The 19,511-nt window shown below is 41.6% G+C and overlaps 1 pseudogene; it reads left to right on the top strand.

The window, feature by feature from the left end:
* The first annotated feature begins 10,060 nt into the window (after window positions 1–10,060).
* Window positions 10,061–16,412, top strand: LOC132828084 (uncharacterized; annotated as a pseudogene).
* Window positions 16,413–19,511: the final 3,099 nt, after the last annotated feature.

Raw genomic sequence — 19,511 nt, 5'->3', positions numbered from 1 at the left:
ACAGGATGTAACGTAAAGATGACATCATTGAGTCTAAATACCGTATTGGAGGCAAAAGTCCCAGTGGAAGCTCACCCAGCAATCACAGGATATTACTGGGCAGAGCAGGGGCTGCTGGATCCCCCAGGAATACATTGTCCAGTGGGAGCAGTGACCAGCTCAGTGGCTGGAACTTTCTTTTATGTTTGACAAGGATGAAAAAGGAGATCTTAGTGATACAGTCCTACCCAACCACAGCTTTTCAAGCAGGATCATAGGACACAGTTGATGCGATATAGAAGTTCTGGGATTTACATATTAATGAATCGAAACTTGCAACTCAATTTAAAAGATGAAAGACTTAATATCAATCCAGGTTTGTTCAATATATCACATCAGTTGTATGCTACTATGATCTTTTGCAATAAATTGTGTGTCCTATGACCTTGCTCCAGTAGCGACCTGATGAAGGAGCAGTGCTCTGAAAGCTTGCATTTCCAAATAAACCTGCTGGACGATAACCTGGTGTTTTGTGATTTTTAACTTTGTCCACCCCATTCCAATACCAGTACCACCACATCAAGGATATTACAGGACAGAGCAGGGGCTGTTGTATCCCCTACATTGTCTAGCAGGGGACAGTGACCAGCTCAGTGGCTGGAACATTCCTTTACGTTTGACAATGATGAGAAAGGGGATCTCAGGAATACAGTCCCACCAACCTCAGCCTTTCAAATGCTTTAATAAGAATACAGTCGCATCAAAGTCCAGGCGAGGATCCAAACACAAATTATGTTCAAACCAGGTCGCTACCACATCTCTCCAGACAGGAGGGGTTAGAGAGAAATGAATTCAACAAAAGTTATTATTCACAACAAGCTGTGAGGTTCCATTTGTGAGGAGAGCTCTCTTGGTTGTCTAAGTGAGACCCAGATGAAGCTGAAAATTTTCTTATGTCTCAATAGGAAGGAAATATATTTGTGAACACCCTTCAACAATATCACTAACAGCAACAACAACATCAACAACAAGAACATCTTCAGGATCCAAGTCTGTCAGTAAAAGTTAGAACATTTTCATTGGCAATATTTCCATTAGCATTCATTCCAAGAGACAACAATTGATTTTACATAAAGGTTTACAATAATAGGAAATTTCAGACTGTCATTTATCGGAATTGAAATGGTGGATGACTTTTGTATAATGCTGTTCCGTTCCCTTCCTTACAATGTCGCTGTTTATGTAATTGGCAATCCATAACAGGATGTACCACTTTCCTATTTGCCTTCGCTCAGATACATGTGCAATTTTCAGCATTAAAATTTAATGCTTTATTATTCTCCTGAGCTCACAATGTTTTCAGAGCCTGATGAAGGGCTTATGCTCGAAACGTCGAATTCTCTATTCCTGAGATGCTGCCTAACCTGCTGTGCTTTGACCAGCAACACATTTGCAGCTATTTTCAGAGCCCAGCAATAACAGTTTTTGATAACTCAAGGTATTCTGGAGTGTCACTGACAGAGACATTACATTCTCTGTCATCTTCTCCTCCTCCATTCTCTTGGGTTATACATTGTTCCCAAACTGAGAGGGTGGGAGGCTGTCTGATTCCAGCTGGTTAAGCCTTGAATGTTAGAAGGTGCAGGAGCAGTGTGGGATGATGATATTCTGAGTTCCTCACTCACTGAAGAGACATCTCACCCACTGGAATATTACGCCAGACTGCAGTCCCTCCCACAAATGTCCATCCATATCTTATAATCCCCACTCAGAATGTGTGACTGAAACTTGTTTCATTTGACCTTTATATATTGTCCATGTCATTCATAAATTAAACTGTAATTTAGGTGTCCCACTGAACTGCCTGAGCTGTGCAGCTTTACTTTGTTACCATATCAGAAGATTGCAATGTCACCGGGGATAAATGTTTGAAACATGATACAGTCTCGTTACCTTCAAATTATTTTGTATTTCTTCTGTTTTACACAGTTACGTTGTCTGGGATGTGATACGCTGGGTACTCTTCACTCTCCTGGTGATTTGTTCTGTTTCAGTCAGAATTTTTACATGATGGAATTATGCTATTCTGATTGAAGATGCATCTCACTCACTGGTTACAAGGCACCAGACTGCAGTGCCACCTGTAAATGTCCAACCATTTATCCTTATAATCCGCACGTATAACATTCCAGGACATGTTACTGCAACTTGTTTCATTTGACCTTTATCTGTTGTTCATTTCTGTGGCTGTGAGATACACTTAGACCAGAGGCTGTTCTGAACATCTGTGATTTGTTCGGACTACAATAGCCACACCTTGTCTACATGCGACAAGCGTTAACATAAAGACTGCCTCATCAGTTTAAATAACATTACAGGATGTACTACAGTACTGAAACTTGTTTCAGTTGTACTTTATCTGTTGTGCGTCTCAGTAATAAATTAAACTGTAATTTAATTTTCTCAGTTATCTCCCTGACGTGTGCTGTGTTACTTTGCTGAAATATACTGAGATTGCAGTGTAAACAGGGGATAAATGTTTGAAGTACGATGCAGTCTTGTTTCCTTCAAATTTTTTTATGTTTCTTCTGTTTTACACAGTTACGTTGTCTGGGATGTAGTCCGCTGGGTACTCTTCACTCTCCTGGTGGTTTGTTCTGTTTCAGTCACAATGTTTACACAAAAACATTAGGTGAGCATCATGGCCTTTACAAGAATGATTTTGAGCACTCTAAGTTCCCCATCAATGAGGTGGCCCTGGGTGGAGGGATTTCGAAGCAGGAGACACAGTTTGAGAAGAATGGGTTAACCATTTGGGACTGAGATGAGCAGGAATTTCTTCACTCAGAGGGTGATGGTTTGTTGGAATTCTCTGCCTCAGAGAGCTCTGGAGGGTCCAGCCTTGAGTATATTCAAAACAGAGATCAATAATGTTCTGGGTAATACAGATGTGGAGGGACTTGAGCTCATGCAACAAAAATAGTATTCAGGTGGAAGATCTGCCATGATCCAGGTGAATGCTGAAGGAGCCTGGACGGGCTGAATGGCCTACTCTGGGCCTTTTCACATTTCTGCATAATTATATTTCAAAAACATTGTACAATACTGTTGCAAAATGTCACGAGACAAGGTAAACTCTCCTGCTTAATTTAAAACAACAACATTGAAAAGAGTTATCCCGTGCAGTAATCAGTGAAAATTTGATAGGCCAAGATCTAGGTAAAGTAAAAATTAGCAACTTTAGTTCTTAAAGTATAACAGAGATGAACTATTTCCAACTCTTTCCTCAAACCTGTCTTTCCCTTCCCCTTCTCCAATACTAGTCTGATAAAACTCCCCATTATAATTTCCAAAACAAAATTTCTTGTCTCAAAACCAGGCAGCTTTCATTCTTCTCTGTATTTCAATCTTCTTTGCTTCTTCCTGGGAATGCTGCTTCTCAGGTTACTGATCGATAAAGGTAAATTTAAGAGATCTATTTTATGGACAGTCTTTTTACATGTTAGTGGTTTGGCTGTTCTCCTCTCAACTGTTCAGTTTTCCCCTGTCTTACACCCCCAATGCATCAGATTGTGTCATTGGCTTTTAAGATTGTCAATATACTAAATTCAAACTGGATTGGATTTGGGCATTTTTTGGGGTATAATTTAAACTGATTGGCCTATTTCAAATCTGTCTAGTCATATCTAGGCAACCAGCTGATCGAGTTGTTCGACCAAATGTTACACTTTTTTTTTCAAAACACTTGGATCTGACAGGTAGTTCTGTTGAATTTAACTCTCTTAAACATACAGTACATGCACATTTACATATCAAAAGATCATTATAAATCCTTTCCTGTCCACAGGAGGTATTAAGGTTAAACTCTAGGCTGATCCAAGGTATAGAGGGACTATTTTATGAGGAGAGGTTGAGTAGAATTGGTCCTATACTCATAGGAATCCAGAAAAAGGAGAGGTGAGCGAATTGAAATGTGCAAGCTACATCGAGGACTTGGTGGGGTGGGTGAAGAATGGACGTTTCTCCTTGTGGGTAAGGATTGGACCAGACGGTATCATCTCAGAACACTGGACCAAGATGAGGAGATGTTTTTATCTCTGAGGTGGTTCCCTCATCCCCTTATCTCTTCCCCTCATCACCAGACCTGTTCTCGGTTCAGCTCTCACACCAGTTGGATGTGGAGCTCTGGGACACTTGTTTGTGGGCTGCCAGTCTCTGTGCTATCCATCACAGTTAAACACAGAGCCCTGTCACTGTAAGCTGCAGGCTGCCAGTCTCTGGGAGCTGCATTGTGTTTTACTACAGAGTTCAAATCTGACAGCCTGTTGCATTGGGAGGCACTGAGCAGTCAATGGGTGATCATACCTCTGTGTGGCACCATCCCATGTCAATGCCATTCTGACAAGGCTGTTACGTGTAGAATAGAATAAAGCCTTTGCCGCTGGCCTAATAATTTGATCTTTTCCCTAGTTTTTGATATGTACTGCACGCATGCATGCATTAGTAAATTTTAAACAAACATACCTGAGTCTGGTCTGGTCTAAAGAGGAAATATAATATCAAATCTCCCTCTGGGATGATCTACAGAACATAGGAAGTGCCAGAAAGCTACAGGAGATGATGCTTTCCAATGTCACTGTTACTTTGGCCTGATGTGGAGGTGCCAGTGTGAGACTGAGCTGGACAAAGTCAGAAGTCACATGACATCAGATTATAGTGCATCAGATTTAATTGAAATCACAAGCTTTCAGAGAGCAGCTGCTTTGTCAGATGAAGTGAGAGAGAAGCACACAGACACAGAGTTAATAGGCAGAGAGATCAAGGGCAGAGAGATCAAAAAATCACACAAATGTGTGAGTGGCGTCTCAGATAATAGAACTCTGCGAGTGATCAGGAGTGCCAGATAGTGTGAGTAAAGTGTCAACAGCTGAATAACCAGCGAAGGGATGACCAATCATCTGATTAAGTGAGACAGAGAGAGAATTACAAGAAACTTAAAAATAAGGTGGTGCTGAAGACAAACTAAATGACTGGAATATCCTGATGGGTATAACAGTCAAATCACATGAGTATCTAAGTGTACCTGGTGGGTGGTGTTCCCATGTCTGACGGTAGTATCCATGTCGATGATCTGGCACATCTTGCATTGGTTGCCATGGCAGGGTTGTGTAGTGTTGTGGTCGATACTGTCCTGAATGCTGGGTAGTTTGTTGTGAACAGTGGTCTGCCATTACTCCAGTCATTTAGTTTGTCTCCAGTACCACCTCACTTTTAATATTTTTGTAATTATGTCTCTACCTCACGTATGGATCATCCTTTTGCTGGTTATCCAACTGTAGACATTTTACCCACACTATCTGACTCATCAATGTCCCTGAGGGAAGGAAATCTGCCGCCCTTTCCAGGTCTGCTCTACATAGGGTTCCCAGCAATGTGGTTTGTTCTTAACTGCCCTCTTCAAATGGTCTCAAAAGCAACTCAGTCAGGGATAATTAGGAATGGGCAACAATAGCTGGCCATTAAAGAACAACGGATAAAGAATTAACAGTTTAATTGTTACAGAAATGATTCCCTTAAGACACATCCCAGCCATGTTGTCTGTGTACTCTTTGGAGATTGGAAGCCTCATCTATCTGCCTCATGAATCTTTCCAGTTCAGGAGATGGAAAATTACTGGCAGGATCTCTCATTGTAGATGAGGTTTCACATTATTTCTGAAAGTTCAAAAAACCAACCCCAAGAGGGTGGATGTGACCACTGCCAATATCAGCAAGTGACAGCTCCATGTGAAACCCGTGGTTATAAACAAGTGGGATATCTGGGTGGAGTTACAGACCCCAATGTAACACACCAACTCTGAGATTCAGGAAAGGAAGTAAACAAGATTGTCTTTGTGTGGAATTACAAGAGATGAGAGAGATACTAAACAAATAGTTTGTGAGAATTTTTATTGTGGAGAAAGACAGAGGGACCGGGGAAAGTGAAGAAATAAATATTCATGTCATGATAAACTATCCACCTTCCAGACAAGGAACTGATAAGTGGTCTTAAAAAACACAATGGGGAAATAAATCACTGGGACCTGATCAAGTTGTATCCCAGGACATTGTGGGAAGTTAGGGAGGGAATTTGGGGAGCCCCCAGCAGAGATATTTGTATCATCCACAGCCACAGGTGAGGTGCCGGAGGACTGGAGGGTGATTAATGTTGTGCCTTTATATAACAAAGGCTGTAAGGAGAAGCCTGGGAACTATCGAGCTGTGATTGCGATATCTGTGCTGGGGAGGTTGTTGCAGGGGATTCTGAGAGACAGGCTTTTCATATGTTTGGAGAGGCAAGACCTTATTTGGGATAGAGTGTGGGAAATGGTGCTGACCAAACCTCATTGAGATATTTAGTGAAGTAACCAAGACAATTGATGACAGCACAGCAGTACACATTGTCTACACAGACATTAGTGACAGAGTTACACTGGGCAGACTAATCAGTATAGTTAGATCACATGGAGTTCAGGGTGAGCTTGCCAATCAGAAATTGGTTTGCTGGCAGGAGACAGAGGGTGGTGGTGAAGGATATTTTTGAGTGGGAGGTGTGTGACTAGTTGCGTTTTGCAGGTACCAGTGTAATATATTAACAATTTGGATAGGCTGTACTGAGAGTTTTCAGATCCAGCCCTTAGATCACAATCTCTGGGAAGGAATCCTCCTGGGACAGGCTCATGTCCATGTTGTGGGTGGATCACTGCACCATTCCAGAGCAAATGGGACATCCATCCAAATGGGGGAGGGGCTTTGTGGCAGCTCCAGATCCTGCAATTGTTTGTCTCAGAAGAACGGTCTTTTAAAAACTTCTGAATGAGCGTCTACCAGGATATGGCTTTGACACTGAGCAAGTCACTTTACAGGATCTCTGACAATTTGATCAGATATTCTTCACTTTGTTAATAACTGCTGTCTTCACTGTTTCATCACAGAATCTAATTTTTCAATCTGATCCTATTTTTCCAACTGATTCTACAGTGTCCATGTCATTCAGGGGCTGGGGGATCTCTGCTCTCTGTTTCTGACACTCAGACACTGGTGACCTGACAGCAGAGGGGTTTCATCCCCATTGGGGTATTACCCCCCAAATGTTTCCAAATGTTCTTTAGGAATTTACCCAACGTATTGTTTCTGTTTCCCAGACAGAGCATTGTGATGGTCCTCGTTGGTTCAGTCTCTGGGTAATGACTCCAGTGACTCTCCTTCCATATTAAGGGTTAAGGTGGGGGCACTGCCTTCAGCATTGTGGCTGGGGATGAGCACGGTTGATGAAGTGTGTCAGCTTCTTTAACCTTCTCAAAGGTGAAACCCAGCATGGTTCACCAGACTCACTCATCATCAACCACGTCCTGGTGAATACAAAGCCCCATGTCAGTCGGTACACCAGAGGGACCCTCACCTTGGAACTGAAGCTCACTCCCAGTTACTCAATCACAGTTCACTTCCCCCTGAATTCTCCCTCTGTTGTTGAGTTCCTTTTTCTGCCTGAAATCAGCTCCCTGTCATGTTTACTTGGATCTTGTGGAACTGGAACAGTGGGTGCCCTTGTCCTCTACATCTAGGATTCCAGATTTTGACAGATTAATTATTCAGTGTGAACAGGAGACATGTTTTGCATAAAACACAAAATAGCCCTTCAAAAATCTATTTTTAACTCTAGGATTTATTTTCACTGAAGAAATCTTTGTCAAAAGCAGTTCATTGAAATTTTCTGACATGGGGGATTATTCTGGTTGTTATTAACCTGAGATTTCAGTATAAATGCTGCGTTTGAGTCAACATTATCCTCAGCATCAGACTCGTTATCTGTCTTGATTTCAGAATTTTCTATTCTTTCAATGAAAATTAATTTAGTTCCTCTGTTAAACATAATCGATCAGAGAAAAATTTCCTCAGAGTTATAATTAATCATCTAACTCACACTGGTTACAGAAGCTGACTTCCTATATTCTCTTCCTCATTTCACATCCTGCGGGCATTGCATAATACACTTACTTCAAAGTGAGAAACAAGAGTTGAGAGACTAAAATCAAAAATCTTTGAGAATAAAACGATGTGGACTTTGATTCTCCTCATTTGTTCCATTCCTGGTGAGTGACCATCCCAGTTGTATATTAGATAACCAATGTTTGTTGAAGTCCACTGTGTGGTTTATGCAGTGGGAATGTTTAAATAGTTGAAGATGTATAAAGGACAAAGGAAGAGCTTGTGACACAATGGGTAACATTGTTATTGCTGGGAAAAATACCGAGAGTACGATTCTCACTCCAGCACATTTTGCAAAGGAATGTATATTCTCACAAAGTGAAAGAGATTCATTATCAACTTGCAAATCCTTCCAACATACCCAGTGCAGGGAGCAGGACTGGGTGAGGTTCCTGGTCAGCCTTACACAATGCAGCGACTGGCTTCAGGTGATTAACAAGCTGTAGAAAACAGACACAGCATGGACTCTGTCTCTATATATGGAAGTTTGAATTTCAATAAACAAACATAAAAATACATAAAATACATCACAAAATGTTATATCTTCTCTTAAACACATGATAATCCCATGTGACATAGTTCCCAAATACTTTGGAGCAGCATTAGTAATTATGAATGAAATAAAAAGGACAACATAATGTTTCTTTTAAGTGAACACACCAGCAGAATCGTTTTAAATTATCCAAAATTTTGAATACTCAATATACACTGAAAACTGGAGGGTAATATGCCCTCAAACAAAACATCTTGAGTTTGCTTTTGTTTTATTTTTGAATTGCAGTTCATTAAATATTGTTTAGTGAGTCTCTGTCACAAAAGCAGATGGTTGGTTTATATTTCCCTTCCCATAAAAAGCTTTATTTCTTTCAGTCATTAACTTGAATCAAGTTGTTTACTCTCTTTCAATCCCATTGATTGTCACATTACAATATAACACGGCAATACAATTGCAGCCCATCATTGCCATCGCTCCATTTATGATCAAGACATTTTCAAACACTCAAGTTTAAAATTCCCAATGTTGCAGTTCTCTCGGCCACAACTCTGTGAATTCTGTTCCATGAAAACTTTCTGAAACATTTTGCAGCTGTTGCCCACCAATTTCATGCAGAAAACGTCACAGTCAGCAATCTGAAGCGTTCATCTCTCTGTTTTCGCAATCCTCTTTCTTTCAAGGCTTCCTTTATTAAATAAGGTCTGTTTCCTGCCCTTCACCACCTTGAATCATGCAATTGTCTTTGTCCTTTCTTCTCTCTATTCCAGCTCTTCACTTACACTTAATGATGTTTCTCTCAGTATTTATTGAAGTAATGTCTACCCAGTCATCAACAGGCTGCACCTCTTCCACACTGTGACACAATCTGGCAGCAATTTATGCATTTTCTCAGGAGCAATCTCTCTGGAATAATCGATAAATTCCTTCTGTTAATTTTCTCTCCTTACACTGACAACAATGTGTGATTACAAATAATCCAGCCTTTACTGCCCTCAAGATCCTGCACATTGATCTCTCTCTCACATCATGAACCATCTCTTGCTGAACTTCGATTCTCTTCCTCCCCCACTCGAGGTCTCTCATCACTTTCCTGGGTCACTTGTCTCTGCCCCTTGAGCCCTGAAAATGCAGCCCCTGAGCCCACCATGAGTCTCCACACACTCCCCTCTCCTCCCTGGATGAAACCCTCCTTCTCTGGTCAGAGTAAGGACCCTTCAGCACCTGTGCCCTCCTTCACACTGATTCCCAGCCGACTCCAATCCAGGCCTGTCACTCAGGCTGCTCTCCAGGGGGACAACGTTTCGATGATGTCACACACGGTGGAGTTAGAGCCCACAGCGGGCAGCTCAAGCCCCATTTCAAGATTGTCCCAAAGCTCGACCAGTGGGGTAAGAAAATATCCCGACTGTTTCAATCATTCCCTGGGAATATGGAAAAGCCTGAGACTCGGATAAGGGTTTATATTAATGATTACCTTCATCATGTACTGGATGGAATGTAGCTGATTAAAATGTATCTGTTTGTAATAAGCAGTTCTTTCCAGTTAAGTTTCTGAAACATTGTCTCCTCAGTTTCAGGTGGTTTATGGGGAGAGGAACATGTAACAGGAATTTTGGGAAGAGCGATCACAATATCTTGTCATTACGATGTGCAGCAGTACCAGTCATATGTGAAATATTGGTGTCACGGATGGAATCGTCTGTGTTCTGTTATAGCAAAAACAAATTGGCCAAATGGGAGAATAACGATCACTGACGACAAAACACAAGGAATGTTTCTTGTCACAATCATGAATCTTCAATGGGAAGATGCAGGATGGTACAGCTGTGGGATTGAGGCTTTTGCCTTTGACCAAATGTTTAATGTAAAGCTGCACATCTCTGACGGTAAATGTCTCAGTAATTTTTTAAAAATACTCTCTGCTGATATGCCCGAACAGTGTTTTATGCAGGAAGAAAAGTGGCAGTGTTGGAGGATATTTGATTTTTCTCACAGAATAATTATCTCTTTCCCACAGAAGCCGTCTCTGTTCCTGGGCTTCGATTTTTATCCCAACCAAATGTCTCATGTTCTGGGGGGGTCAGTGACAGTCTCCTGTGAATCTGCCCAGGGATCCCTCCCCATTCACTACACATGGTCTGAGAAGATGCCATCTCAAGATTCAATGATCTCTGACACCAATAAACTGGATCTACATTGTCAATCCTTCACACAGCAACATCATCAATATTACTGCACAGCCTCAAATACTCAGGGAACAAAACCCAGTGAAATGGTTCATGTGTCAGTCCACAATGTAAGAGAGAAGAACTGCAGTTATAGGATACAGATCAACAGCATCGGTAAGTGTGATGCAAACAATACTGTACTTTGAAAATGAGCAGGTACATAACATCCTGCCCACAGCCTGGAGAAACATTGCAAAACTCCATTGCTGCATTACAGCCATTTGCTTCCTTCAACCAAGTACATCACAAATGGGGGAGATACTAAACAAATATTTTGAATATTTTACATGGAGATTAGGGAACACAGGGAACTAAATATTGATGTCATGAAAACAGTCCATATTACAGAAGAGGAAGTGCTGAAAGTTTTAAAATACATAACAATGCATAAATCTCCAGAACCCAATCAAGTGTCTCCCAGGACAGTGTGGGAAATTTGGGAAGAAGTTGAGAGGCCCATAGTTGAGCTATTTGCATCATCCACCGTCACAGGTGAGATTGCGGAGGGCTGGAATTTGGCGAATGTTATACCTTCATTTCAGAAAGGCGGAATGGAGAAGCATGGGCATTATGGATCTGTGGTGAACTTACTTCCTGATAAAGGGCTCATGCCCGAAACATCGACTCTCCTGCTCCTTGGATGCTGTCTGACTGCTGCGCTTTTCCAGCAACACATTTTCAGCTCTGATCGCCAGCTTCTGCAGTCCTCAGTTTCTCCTATTATGGATCTGTGGGTCTGACATCAGCGGTTAGTTGTTGAAGGCAATATTGAGAGATCAGATTTATATGCATTTGCAGAGGCACAAACACATTAGGGATAGTATGTGGAAAATTGTGCATCACAAACTTGGTTACATTTCTTCAGGATGTCAGCGATAAGATTGATGAGGCAGAACAGTATTTGTTATCTCCATGAGGTTTCCACATTCTCGACTAATTTGTAAAGTTAGATCACGTGGGATTCAGGGTGAGCTTGCAAATTGAATACAAAATTAGCTTGATGGCAGGAGACAGAGGGTGATGGTGGAGGGTCATTTGTTGGGTTTGGAGGCCTGTGATCAGTGGTGTTCTGCAGGGATCGGTGTAATTTATATAAATGATTTGAATGAGAATTTAGAAGGCATGGCTCATAAGTTTATGGATGACACCAAAATTGGTGGTATTGTTGACAGTGACAAAGGTTATCTATGATTGCAAAGGGATCTTGACCAATTGAATCAATGGGCTGAGGAGTGGCAGATGGAATTTAACTTGGATCAACGTGAGCTAAAGGTTTTTGGTAGAACAAATAAGGAATGGACTAATCCAATTAAAAGTAGGGCCCTGGGTAGTGCTGCTGAACAGAGAGACCCAGGGAATCTTTGAAATTTGCATCAGAAGTAGACAGGGTGGTTAAGAAGGCATTTAGCATGTTTACCATCATTGCTCAGAACATTAGGTGTAGGAGTTGGAACATCACATTACACTTGTATAGAACGATGGCGAGGCCACTTTTGGTTTAATGTGCACAGTTCGAGGCATCCTGCTTCAGGAAGGTTATTATTAAATTGAAGAGGTTTCAGAAAAGATTTCCTAAGATGTTGCTGTGACTGGAGGGTTTGAGTAATAAGGATAGGCTGGGACTTTTTCCCATGGAGCGGAGGAGGTTAGATGGTGACTTTATCAAGGTTTATAAAATCTTGAGGGATCTCGATTAGGTGTTTAGCAAGGGTTTCTTTCACGAGGCTGGGAGAGTTCAAAGTGAGGGGTCATGTTTTCACAGTGAGAGGAGGAAAATGTGAAATGAACCTGAGGGGCAACATTCTCACACAGAGGGTGGCTCATATGTGGAATGAGCTGCCAGAGGTCATGGGAGATGAAGGGGCAGTTGCAATGTTAAAAAAAATTTGGATCAGCATATGAATAAGAAAGATTTGGAGGGATATAGGCCAAATGCAGGCAAGTGGGACTGGTGTATTTTGAGAAACTTGTTTGGCATGGACGTATTAACCTTAAGGGTCTATTTCTGTGCCATATGAGTCTACGACACTAAATGGGATAGCGAAGGGCAAAGTGGTGGAGGTTTTTGGTTCTTCAATTACAGTCAGTTTTGTAATAAATGTTTATTTCCCAAAGAAGCCAACTCTGTTCCTGGACTTCAATTTTAATCCCAACCAATTATCTCACGGTCTGGGGGTTCAAAGACAGTCTCCTGTGAGTCTGCCCAGGGGTCCCTCCCCATTCATTACACATGGCCTGTGAAGACCCATTTCCCGATTCAATGATCTCTGACACCAATAAACTGGATCTACATTGTCAATCCTTCACACAACAACATCATCAATATTACTGCACAGCCTCAAAAACTCAGGGAACAAAACCCAGTGAAATGGATCATGTCTCAGTTCCCAGTGAAGCAGGAAGGGGCTGTAGTTCCATGATATAAATCAGCAGCATCGGTAAGTTTCCTACAAACACTGAGGCTGACACTTTTATTCAATGTTTATTCAAACTGCTCATTGGTTAAGTTTCTTTCATACTTACAAATAACTGCACCTCATCACATCACGTTTCTTTGATGTTTGAACAATTTTGGACAAGGTGTTAATTTATTTTTGAAAATGGACAAAATTGTAATAAAGCTCCAGAAAATGCATAAATGCTTCATTCCAGCTTTGTGTTACATCTCACAGCTTGTGTGTGTTATACCTTTAATAGATAAAGTTCATCACTGTATCATAGCATGACCTGAGGGAATAATGGTGTCAGACTCCATCTTAGTCAGGGTCACATCAGGCATGACATGCTGATGGACGGGTGTCACTGTATGTAACTGAATACCTCAGTTGTAACCCAGACCCTGGAGTGCCAGTGGCCGTGAGGTATGTTTAGGCCAGACACTGTTCTCCATACCTTTTGATTTGTCAGTACGACAACATCCACGCCTTGTTCTCATGTAACAGGAACTAACGTAAAGATGACATCATTGGGTCTAAATACAATAGTGGAGGCAAAAGTCCCAGTGGAAGCTCACCCAGCAATCACAGGACATTACTGGGCAGAGCAGGGGCTGCTGGATCCCCCAGGAATACATTGTCCAGCGGGAGCAGTGACCAGCTCAGTGGCTGGAACTTTCTTCTATGTTTGACAATGAGGAGAAAGGAGATCTTAGTAATGTAGTCCTACCCAACTTCGGCTTTTCAAATGCTTTAATAAGAATGCTTTAATGCATCAATGTCCAGATGAGGAACAAAATACCAATTATGTACAAAATAGGTCACTACCACATTTGCCAGACTTGGGGATTTATAACAAAATTAATTCAACAAAATCCATTATTCACAACAAGTCCTGAGGTCCTTTTTTTGAAGGGTGCTCTCTTGGTCATGATTTGGAGATGCTGGTGTTGGACTGGAGTGTACAAAGCTAAAAGTCACACAACACCTAAAAATCACACAACACCAGGTTATAATCCAACAGATTTAATTGGAAGCACTAGCTTTCAGAGCACTGCTCCTTCATCAGGTGGTTGTGGAGGACACAATTGTAAGACTCAGAATTTATAGCAAAAGTTTACATTGTGATGTAACTGAAATTATACGTTGAAAAATACCTTGATTGTTTAAGTCTCTCATCTGTTGGAATGACCATGATAGTTTCACTTCTTTCATCAGTAAATCACAATTTATAAAAAAACTTTACATTCTCAGCTAAACTGTAACAATTGGGGTCAGCCCAGATAAGATGTTAAGATGTTGAAGGTGTTAGCCCCCTGTGTTCTGTTGGCTGTGACATCATGTTTAGACTGATTCTAATCTAAAAAGTGAGTTAACAGAGTCTTACATGGATTCATGCAGTTTTTGAGCAAAGTTCAATGTAACTCTGCAAGTATAAATTCTCCCCACAAACGTATATGTGCATGTGTGCATGTGGGTTTTTGTGTGTGTCTGGGGTGGGGGGTTGTGAGTGTCTGTGAGAGAGAGTGTATATGTGTGTGTGAGTGTAAATGGGTCTAAGTCTGTGAGAGTGTGCATGTGTGAGTGTGGGAGGGTGTGTGTCTGTAGGAGTATGTGTGTGTTTGTGTGTGTGTCTGGGTTGGGGGGTTGTGAGTGTCGGTGAGAGAGTGAATATGTGTGTGAGTGTAAAGGGGTCTAGGTCAGCGACAGGGTACATGTGAGTGTGGGAGTGTGTGTGTCTGTAGGAGTGTATGTGAGTGTCTGTGTGTGTGTCTATGTATAGGTGTGTCTGTGCATTTGTGTGTGTATAGGAGTGTCTGTGTGTGTGTATAATGCAAGGTGATCACCTGCAGTGTGATATGAACCCAAGGTCCCTGTTGAGGCCCTCCCTATGGGTACCGAACTTAGCTATCAGCCTCTGCTCAGCCACTTTTCGCTGCTGCCTGTCCCGAAGTCTGCCTTGGAGGATGGTCACCCGAAGGACCTGGATCACAGAAATGTTCTATAAGTGAGACTCAGTTGAAGCTGAATATTACCTTATGTCTCAACAGGAAGGGAATATACTTGTGACAATTCCTCAACAATATCACCAACAACATCACCAACAGCAACAAGAACATCTTCAGGGCCCAAGTCTGTCAGTCAAAGGTAGAACAATTTCATTGTTGATATTTCCATTAGCATTGATTCCGAGTGAGAATAAGTGATTCAGCATAAAAGCTTTCAATGACTTTCAGTTTCAGACAATGATTTATCAGAATGGAAACGATCACTCATTTTATACAATATTATTATGTTCACTTCCTTACTGTGAGCTTCAGGTGAGCTTTTCTGGGTGTTTTAATTTTAGTGTTAATTGGCAGAGGGGTTCAATTTCCACATCATAACATTTACAATGTTGCTATTTATGTTATTAGAAATTCATCAAATGAAGTGCCAATTATCTGCCTGCCACGTCCCAGGTTAAATGTATTTTTCAAAGAAGTGACAGATTTTGTTGAGTCAGGGTGTCTGGAGTATCACTGCCAGGGACATTACATTCTGTCACCTTCTCCTCCTCCATTCTCTCATGTTAAACATTATTCCCAAACTGAGAGGGTGGGAGGCTGTCTGGTTCTAGTTGGTTAAGCCTTGCCTGTTAGAAGGTGCAGGAGCAGTGTGGGATGATGCTATTCTGAGTTCCTCACTGACTGAAGAGACTTCTCACCCACTGGAATATTACACCAGACTGCAGTGCTCCTGCAAATATCCATCCACATCTAATAATCCTCATTGACAACAAGATGCTGAGCATGACAGGACGTGGCACTGAAACTTGTTGCATTTGGTCTTTATACATTGTTCAGGTCATTCATAAATTAAACTGTAATTTAGTTTTCCCATTTCATTCCTTTGGTAGTGCTGCTTTACTTTGGTACAATATACTGCAGTATAAACAGGGGATAAATGTTTGAAACATGATGCAGTCTTGTTTCCTTCAAATGATTTTGTATTTCTTCTGTTTTACACAGTTACGTTGCCTGGGATGTGATGCATTGGGTACTCTTCACTCTCCTGGTGATTTGTTCTGTTTCAGTCACAATACTTACACGAAAACATTAGGTGAGCATCATGGCCTTTACAAGAATGATTTTGAGCACTCTAAGTTCCCCATCAATGAGGTGGCCCTGGGTGGAGGGGTTTCGAAGCAGGAGACACAGTTTGAGAAGAATGGGTTGACCATTTGGGACTGAGATGAACAGGAATTTCTTCACTCAGAGGGTGATGGTTTGTTGGAATTCTCTGCCCCAGAGAGCTCTGGAGGCTCCAGCCTTGGGTATATTCAAAACAGAGATCAATAATGCTCTGGGTAATGAAGATATATTGTAGAGGGACTTGAGCTAGTGCAAGAAAAATGATATTCAGGGAGATGATCTGCAATGATCCAGGTGAATACTGAAGGAGCTTAAGGGTCAGAACGGCCAACTCTGATCCTGCCTCATCTCTCTCCATGACCGTATTTCAAAAACATTGTATAATGGTATTGTACAGAGCATCTTCAATCTTTTATGTCCTCAGGAGGGATCAAGGTTGGACAATAGGCTGAATTAAGGTATGGAGGGACTATTTTCTGTGGAGAGGACTTGACGGAGTGTGTCTAGGACCAGACGGCATCATCTCAGATCAAGGGGTCATACATTTCAGACTGAAATGAGGAGAATTTATATCTCTAAGGTGATTGTGAATTTATAGAATTAGTTAACAAAGTGGATTGATGAGGCTGTGCCATTAAGTACACTCAAGGCTGAGATAGTCTGGTGTTTAATCAGTCAGTAAATCACAATGATGGGGAACAGGCAGGAAAGTGAGATTGAAGGTTATCAGATCACCCATGATCTCACTGTATACCTGATCAAACTTGATGTTGATTGGACTGTAATTGCTGCTATGTTGTATGTCTTAACCTACTTCTGTGGTAACTGCTCACCAGCTTCACTACAGGGAAACATTAACTCTCTCTGATAAAATGATGGTTCATGTTTTAGAGTGGAATTATTCTGGATTATTTTCCCAGCACATGTGCAGTAGGTGATGGGGAAGGAGGAGTGTGATCTGGACATAGCTCCAGTTCATCTCGAGCTTTGCTCAGTTCATTGCCATGTCCAGACTTTAAATCAAAACTAACATGAACAATAAGGCATCACGCTCTGTCTCAATGTATCTGATATTTCTTTTCAGTTATTCATTGAATCTGATGCTCTCACCTTGACCAGTGTTGGAAAATAAAGACTTTCTGCTCCTTTGACACTAGCTGCAATTTTGCAATTTGTTTGAATATTCATTATTTTTCTCACATTGTCTCACATTGCACATTTCTTTTCTTAATTCTGTGTGAGAAATGAAATTTTGTCAGAAAATAATTTTCCATTAATGGAGTGGAAGAAGAACCAGCGACTGAAATGATCACTGGAACCGCTACTTTGAATATCTACGTTTGATTAAAATTTATTTGTGCAATGTAACATTGCAGATTTATACTTCACGTTTTATTTTGTCGTGATGTATGGCAATAGGAGTCTCTTTCTTTAAGAAATAAGCAATTCGCATTACTCATTCACTAGAAACAGTGTCTCCAATGATACCTCCCACTTTTCTGTGTGATAGAGCAATATCCATTTTAAACGAGAATGGGAGACTCTCACAGAGAAAGAGGGAGATGGGTCGGTTTTTCCCTTCCTAGAACGATGTGGAAAATTCCAAGAAGTTGGGAAAATACACAAAGAATTTCTCATCGAGAAATGATTTTCCAATTTTCTCTTCAAGTGTATAAACGGCAACTTCAGAATCTCATGACTGAGATCAGACCAACTTATGTCCATGCATTTGAATCTCATTATTAACCGAATACTCAGTATTTATTCACAATTTCCAAATTCTTCCCTTGCCCCAAAAATGAGGCAGTGCAAGTTCCCAGTGTGTTAATCACAGCAGCGACTTGGTGAATGCTACTCACTGATTGCTTGTCTCTAACATCACCCAGACTTCATCTGACTTCACCACCATATCCCTGCACACTCCCTGGAGACAATTCTCCTCCACTCAATGTCCACTCAAGTCATCATGGGCAAACCGCCAGCCTTCCCCTCATCACCAGACCTGCTCTTGGTCCAGCTCTCGCACCAGTTGGATGTGGAGCTCTGGGACAGTTGCTTGCGGGCTGCCAGTCTCTGTGCTTTCCATCTCAGTTAAACACAGAGCCCTGTCACTGTAAGCTGCAAGCTTCCAGTCTCTGTGCTTTCCATCTCAGTTAAACACAGAGCCCTGTCACTGTAAGGTGCAGGCTTCCAGTCTCTGGGAGCTGCATTGTGTCTTACCTCAGAGTTCAAAGGTGACAGCCTGTCACAATGGAAGGCACTGAGTAGAAAGGGGGGTTGGCATATAGATCTATGGCACCATTCCACGTCAATGTCATCCTGACAATGCTGTTAGAGATAGAACAGCATAGAATAAAATCTTTGTTGCTGTCCTAAAGATATCACACATTCACCATTTTTTGATCTGTATAGCTCCCAGGCATGCATTAATAAATACCTAATAAAGAAACCTGAACCTGATCTGGTCTAAAGAGGAAATAAAACATACAATCACTCTTTCGGGGGTTCTCACAGAACAGGAGGTGTCAGAGAGCAGCAGGATGTGGGTTATCCCAGGTCACTGACACTTTGTCCTTCACATGGGGAGGGTTGGGGCCCTTAAGGGCTTTGTAATTCTCAAAGACATGGCTCTGATGGGAAATTAGGGACACAATGGCTATAGAGAGAGGATGAACAGAAACGGTGAGGTGACAAAAGATCATTGGATCCACAGGGACAGCAACAATAAAGAGAGAAAGAAGGGTCATTCTGCATCACAGGTAGAGTCTGCTGTTAATTCACAGAAACACCCCACTCCCTGTGTCTGCAGTATGTGGAGCACCTTATCGAACCCACTAATAGTTTGAAAAATGCTCACTGGATCCAAAACATTAACCTTGCTTTCTCCCCACAGATGTCCCCAGATCTGCTGAATTTCTCCAGCTATTTCTGCTTTTCTCACAAAAACACTCAGTTGACACTTCACCCATCCTGACCCAGTCGCTGCACAATAACTGCGTAAAATGATAGACACCCAATTGCAGAGTGGGGGTGGAGTCAGTTATTCATATTTTGGACAGGGAGGATAAGGGGGAAGTGGTGGGGGGGGGGGGACAGGAGTAAAATTCTATGAATTTGAAGGGGCAATTGCATCCACCATGCATCCACTGATTCAATCCTATCACTGGCATCAAATTACACTTCAACAACAGGTCACTCATTTTGGATGGAGG

The sequence above is a fragment of the Hemiscyllium ocellatum genome, chromosome 26 (assembly GCF_020745735.1).
Source record: "Hemiscyllium ocellatum isolate sHemOce1 chromosome 26, sHemOce1.pat.X.cur, whole genome shotgun sequence".
NCBI classification, from domain to species: domain Eukaryota; kingdom Metazoa; phylum Chordata; class Chondrichthyes; order Orectolobiformes; family Hemiscylliidae; genus Hemiscyllium; species Hemiscyllium ocellatum.
Note: the sequence above shows the minus strand (reverse complement) of the source record. Positions and strands in the feature narration are given on the sequence as shown.